Genomic DNA, 7,500 nt, shown 5'->3' with positions numbered 1-7,500 from the left:
TACTGATTATTATATACAGGTGTGTGTGCAGATATTTACATACTGTCAACATTCAAGTTATACTTCCATCATTTCTGTCATCACCTTTCTCCAAGTCCGCGCACGTAACAAGCAGGTTTTCCTTTTACTCCCAAACTTCTGACTCGACGGCCTCAAAACAAACAGACACATAATGAACTTAAATAAAACGCCGAGAAAGAAGGAAGATAAAAGATAACGCAAATACCAAGAAAGCGAGAGAATCAATATGGCAAAGCACGTTTTCCCAATCAGCACCAAACAGTGAGGAAAAGAAATCACCTCTGACCTCATCTGGTGGAAACATCGTTCGATTCTTTTTTTTTCTCCTCTTTTTTTTTTTTCTTATGTTCTTTTTTTTCATCTCTCTCTCTCTCTCCTTTCCTTTCTTTCTTAGTCACTCGTATTTCTACTCCACCAATTCCATCTGGCCTTCGCCCTCCTCCTAAGCTTTCTCTTCCTCCTTCTCTCCTCCTCCCCCACTCGCCCTCCGCCTTGCCCCATCTCTCCAACTTCTTCTTCCTCTTTATCTCCTCCTCCCCCTACCCGCCTACTTCCTCCATCCATCATCGCCAACAACTTCTTTTTCGTCCTTCCTTCCTCCTCCTCCGATCTCTCCAACTTTTTCTTGCCTTTCTCCTCCTCCGTCTACCATCTCTCCAACTTCCTCCTCCTTCCCCTCTCATCTCTCTACAAAAAAAAATTCCAACTTCCTTTCCCATACCCTTCCCTTCCGTCTTCCCTCCTCCATCTCATCAAACCTTCTTCCTCCTCCTCCATCCATCCTCCAACTTCTTCCTCCTCCTCCCCCGACCCCCCACTACTTTGTTCCATCTCTCCGACTTCTTCTTTCCTCCTCTTCCATCTCTTCCTCCGGTCGTCTTCCTTCCTCTTCCTCCTTCCATCCTCCATCTCTCCAACTTCTTCCCCCTCCCCCACTTTCTTCCATCTCTCCAACTATAATTCTTCGACTTACCCCTGCTCCTCTGCCCTTCTAGACCTCCCCTACGTCTCCGCTAATCCGTTATCTTTTATACGCATTCTTTAACACAGCGGACTGACGAAAATAATATAATGCAACGTTTATATTTTAACGTTATAGGCCACCAATCGATGACATCCAGATTCAAATAACATCAGTATAACGCAACAACGATAAAGTACGCAATCAAATATACATATATGTATAACTTTATTTTCAATTGATTCTATTGTTTATATACAACCGATTCGATAGTCGCGAGTTCGACTCCCAGCTCTGCCAACGTGGAATCATAGGAACTGATTTCTGGTGATTAGAAATTATTTCGCTATTTAATGTGGTTCGAATCCCACAATTAGCTGTAGGTCCCGTTGCTAGGTAGCCAATTGGTTCCTAGCTGCGTGAAAATACCTAATCCTTCGGGCCAGCCCTAGGAGAGCTACTCATCAGCTCAGTGGTCTGGTTAAGCTCAGATATATTTTTATAGCCTCAGTAGTTTTTAAAGTCTGAGGGCGAAGAGAAAAAGTGCGGGCAGGAAAAAGTACAGTTGGTATCGTTGTTGTTTGTTTGTATGGCATTTTTACGTTGCATGGAACCGGTGGTTATTCAGCGACGGGACCAACTGCTTTATGTGACTTCCGAACCACGTCGAGAGTGAACTTCTATCACCAGAAATACACATCTCTCACCCCTCGGTGGAATAGTCGAGAATCGAACTCGCGCCCACCGAGGTGGCAGGTATCTCGGGACCAGAGTTCGCTCCCCCGTCAGTGACGAGTGACGTCGTGGTGGGGAGTTGTGGGTCACCAGGCTGTAGTCCGCCCCATAGGCACTACCCTGGGGAGGGAGGACTGAAACTGACTACTTTGACTTTAAAAGGACACGAGTGTTGTCATCCATTAAGATATGATAAAAAATTTTCTATTAGACTGAATTTTAAAAAATAAATAAATAAAAAAGAGTTATCAACACGATTTCAAGTGATCCTCATAATTTACACGGGCAATTTTTTCCCAACGCCTTTTTTTACAATTAATTAACAGTAAGCCTTCTGTAAAATTTGGCCATTTAATAATTAACGAACAATATGCGAAGGTTTTTAACCGCTTCCATTTTAATTTATAAAACCCTTTTATTCAAATTTGAGAATCAACTAATTAAAAAAAAACTATTTAAAGATTTCACGAGCAGGTTTATTTAATGTTTTTAAACAGATCAATATGGAACATAGAGAGGAAGTTAATGATTTTATTGCATTTTCTATACATGCTATAAAGAGAGAGAGAGAGAGACGAGAGAGAGAGAGAGGAAAGGAGAGAGCAGAGAGAGACGAGAGAGAGAGAGAGAGAGAGAGAGAGAGAGTTAACGATCTTATTGCATTTTTTACACATGCTACAGAGAGAGAGAGAGAGAGAGAGAGAGAGAGAGAGAGAGAGAGAGAGAGAGAGAGAGAGAGAGAGAGAGTATGGTGGGATGGGATGATCTTTAAAAAGAATATAAGTTTACGTAGATAATGGGAAAAAATCCTCACCTAATTAAATGTACAATTAAAAACTGAGAAATAAATCCATAAATAAACTGCTAAGATGCCATTCTGAGCAGACAAGCCAAGACCCGACACACTTTGAAGTAGCATCAGCGAATACAAACCTTTAAATCAATACAACAAACAAGATTACAATATTCAAACCAGTCCTACGCAAAAGAAACTAGCAATGGGAATGAAGATCTATTACTGACAGACCAACCATGACAAAAACCCCCATCGCTACAGATAATCGGATGGACATATTTTACCTTCCAAATCTCCTTCCGTCTCTTTGGTCTCACCTCTAGAGGGAACTCGGAGTTTTATGTGACTCGGGAAGAAGAAGAAGAAGAAGAAGAAGAAGAAGTGGGTTTCAGTCTTGGCCATTTATTTTAGAAGAGTCTGGATTACCTATGCTTGCACACAATGGCTTATTGCATCCCAGGGGGATTTATAAGTGGCCAGGTGCTCTATTCCCAATTTGTCACGATTCTTTCCGTCTCGTCGACTAAGAAACGAATGGAATGGATGGACGAGGTATGATCACTGACGTCATTATAAAAGTGAAGAGTTTCGCTCTCGACGTAACAATGCAAAATAATAATGGCTTCGTAAAGATAACTTGTTTTGTAAGCTTCTTACTAAGAAAGTTATTCTTGCTTAAACGTACTTTTTTCTCGTGGGTTTTAACACTTGTTATCATGTTGCACAATCTACAGCATCCTTATCATGAAGCAATTGAAAGCACAAACTGTTAAAATGCACCGAAATTTACCTGCTACTGAAGGATTATTAAGTGATGAGACAAAATAAATATTTCATGAACATTTAAATAACGAATGAGGCACATAACTATAATAAAGAACAAATTAATAAACATTTTAATAAGCGACTAAACTGATAAGCCTAATATCTATAGGTTAGAGAGAGAGAGAGAGAGAGAGAGAGAGAGAGAGAGAGAGAAATGTGTTCTACAAATACAAAAAATACCATCAAATCCAATACTCATTTCCACCGCAAGTGCCAGTCAACCCCCCACGGCGAGTGACTGCCCACTCCCCCTGGCTAACCCCCCATCCACCCAAATGATCAGCGCATTCATCTCCCATCTTCGTGAGTAGCCATGGATACATTAAACATAATCTCTTGGAATATCTTTGGCCTCAAGCGGAACATTCCTCTCCTAAACATGTTCTGCAAAAACTTCAAAGGCATCATTGCATTGCAAGAAACGCTCCTCTGGCCACATGACCTTGCCATATGCGATTCAATTCATGAAGACTTCAGAACCTTCTCGACTTCATCGATGCAAGTTACAGATCAAATCCTAGCCGGTCGCCCGAAAGGAGGCCTTTCTTTCCTGTGGCACAAATCGTTAGACAATACGATAAAGGTGATGACCTACAGGAGTGACAGATTGCTGGGGCTTCAAGTGACAGTAGGGAACTCTAAAATCCTAATTATTAATGTTTATATGCCATGGGAAAATAACAATAATTTTGATCATTACTGCATGATCTTAGGGGAGTTACATAGTATTATTCATGATTCTCCTGCAGATCATATTTGCATAATCGGGGACCTTAATTCTCACCCCACAAAACAATTTTATAATGAACTTACTCGCTTCTGTCAAAATCATGCTCTCCAAATTAGCGATGTAATGCTCCTTCCTCCCTCCTCCTATTCATATGTACATAATAGAGCGGACGCTATTACAACTTCCTGGCTGGACCACTGACCATCACGTATCTCCACAACTTCACTGATTGCTTTCTGTCCCTGCAATATTCGCTATGATCTTGCAACGGGCTACGATCACATCCCATTACAGGTGTCATTCAGTTACCCCCATCCTCCCTACCGTGAACCCTCTAACTGATCGCCCACCAGCGGTAAACTGGGATTTTAAAAACCAACAGAAAACCAGATACTTTAGGGCGACCACGGAAACCAGGTTGCGGTCAATAGTTCAACCGGCAGACGCCTTACTTTGTACTAACACAAATTGTAGAAAGGACCACCACAAGAGGGATCTGAATGAATTCTATTCAAACATAATCTCCGCTTTGCTTGCTTCGGGCAGGACTGCCTACAGATTTCGTTAAGGTAATTCTCGTAATATACCTGGATGGAATGACTTGGTTAAAGATCTGTATACATACTCACGAGAAATGTTTTTACTGTGGAGGCAAAATGGTAGCCCCAGGGAAGGGCACACTGCATTACTAATGAGACAGGCGAGAGCGCAGTTCAAACTTGCCCTTAAGCACTGCAGGTTAAATGAAAAAACAACTAAGAGCCGATGCAATGTCTAGAAACTTAGAATCTGGTGATTATCCTCGTCTTTGGAAAGATATCCAGTCTTTAAATCCCAAAACTAAAAAGCTATCACAGAGAGTAGGGGAAGCAGTCGGAGACGAAGCTATTGCAAGTATGTGGGGCGATCATTTCAACAATATCCTGAATTGCATAAATGATCAAGATTCCCGAAGGGATGTAGAGAACCTCCTTACTGACAACATTCAATTTCATTTTGCAGACCGTATTTCGCCAGGTAACATCAGCGATGCCATAAACAGCCTACCTAATGATAAATCGCCCGGCTGTGATGGTCTTCCTGCAGAGGCCTTCAAACTCTGCCATCCGATAATTTACATTTTGCTAGCTGCCCTATTCAATGCGTCCATAATTCACCGGTTTCTTCCAGACTCCCTACTCTTAGTTCCCTTGATACCATTAATCAAAAACAAGCTAAAGGATGCAGCTGACCCTGGCAACTACCGGCCGATTGCAATCACAACGATCGCATCGAAGATACTTGAGTCTGTTTTTCTAGTGAGACTTTTCCCCTTTCTACACACCACTGACAACCAGTTCGGGTTTAAAGCAAACCACTCAACCGACACCTGCATCTACATACTGAAAGAATTACTGAACTACTACCTATCATCAGCCTCTCCTGTTTTCCTTTGTTTTGTAGATGTGAGAAAAGCATTTGACAGAGTAAACTACCTGAAGCTCTTCCTGAAGCTGCATAAAAGGGGCACACCCCTGTATCTAATTGCCATTTTACATTGCTGGTTCTCCACACAGCAATTCTGTGTCAAATGGGGTAACGTATTATTTTACACCTTCGGCTCCCTAAACGGGCTTCGGCAAGGGGGCATTCTCTCTCCATACCTGTTTAATACATACACAGATGCCTTGAATGTCAAACTGACTCCGCTCCCAATCGGATGCACCATCAATGAAACAACTATAAACAACCTCTGTTACGCCGACGATATGGTTCTGATTTCCCCATCAGTGCAAGGTCTCCAAACGACTCATCGACACCTGCCGCCAATATGCAGAGGAATTTGATATAATCTACAACGAAACCAAGACCCAATGCATGTCGCTGCTCCCGAGATCGCTTAAGCATATTGCAGAACCTCAAATTTTCCTCGGAAACCATCGGCAGGAATTTGGGCACGAATTTCCGTATTTGGGTCACATTATCACCGACGACCTAAAAGATACTGCAGACATTGAACAGAGGCGTCGTAAACTATGTGCAGCTGGCAACATGATTGCAAGGAGGTTTGCCTTCTGTCACCGAGACGTGAAACTGCTGCTATTCCGCTCGTACTGCTACAGTATCTATGGTGTTCCCTCTGGACGAACTATACCCGAAGAGACCGTGAGGAACGCCATCACTGTTGTGCACAATGACATTCTGAGACGCCTCACAAACACTCCCCGCTACCACTCCGCCACACAGATGTTCTTTTGGAAAACCACCTGGACAATTTAAAAATCATTGTTAGGCGAACAATGTCCAGTCTGGTAACCCGAGTGAGAAACAGCAGCAACTCGCTCATACAAAGCATCCTAAGGAGTGAAGCAAGAAGATCTAAATTGTGGGAAAGATGGGAAAAGGAGGCCTTTGTCCCCTAAAGGACTTAATCTCTGTACTGGCAAGATGTCATCTTCAGTTTTTGTCATTATTACATTTATTGCTGATATTTTAATTTTTCATTATTACTGTGATTACTATCAAGTTAAAGTTTTATTTACATTTAATTTATGTATTAAGCCCTCTGGACCTGACTACTGTAACCACCTAAGGTCTCTAGTTGAAATTTGAGTTATATAATATGTGCACCAACTGTTATTACCCTCAATGCATAATTTTTTTCTCACCAATATTATTACTTATTACCAGTATGATGATTACTATCTTTTATGCTACCTCAGCTATTTTGTGGATAAGTGCCGATTATTCATTTTCTTTTTCTATTTTTATCATGTCTCATGTATCTAGATTGTGTAAGTAACTGTCTGTATTTTGTATATTCAATGTATATGGCCCCGAGCCGAAATAAAGCATATTATTATTATTATTATTATTATTATTATTATTATTTATTATTATTATTTACGACACCTATATATGTTTAAAACACCTACAAGGAATTAAATGTTTCCCTACCTCAAATATTTTTATAATTAAAAATGATCGAAAAGTGAATTATGAAATATGTAAAATAAACTGGAAACGCTTATAAAACGACTTGATAATTTAAAAAAACTTCCAGACGTTCTGTGCATTATCTTTTCCTTCTTTAGGATGTGAGGAAGAACGGAGACTAGCGACAGGGGATTATCATTAGCTATCGGGAAGAAGGAGAAATAAATAAAAAATAAAAAATAAAAACTAACAGAGAAAGAAAGAATAAACACCGTTTTGTACGAGTCCTAAATACCAACCTCGTACGTTGGCCAAACAGAAAACGGAAGACAACAATGAAATAAATAAAGCAAACCTTTACCTAAGAACTCGTGAACACTCCCGTTGATCGGATGTTTCAAATCCAGTCACCGAGAAGAGCCCTCGGGGAAATTAGTTACCGGTCAGCATCGAAAAGAACACGACAATTTCGTTTTCCCATTTCGTCGCTAAGGTAGTTTTAACCACTCCTCAGTC

The sequence above is a fragment of the Macrobrachium nipponense genome, chromosome 16 (assembly GCF_015104395.2).
Source record: "Macrobrachium nipponense isolate FS-2020 chromosome 16, ASM1510439v2, whole genome shotgun sequence".
Classification (NCBI taxonomy): domain Eukaryota; kingdom Metazoa; phylum Arthropoda; class Malacostraca; order Decapoda; family Palaemonidae; genus Macrobrachium; species Macrobrachium nipponense.
The sequence above is the reverse complement of the archived record's forward strand: the minus strand, read 5'-3'. Positions refer to the sequence as shown.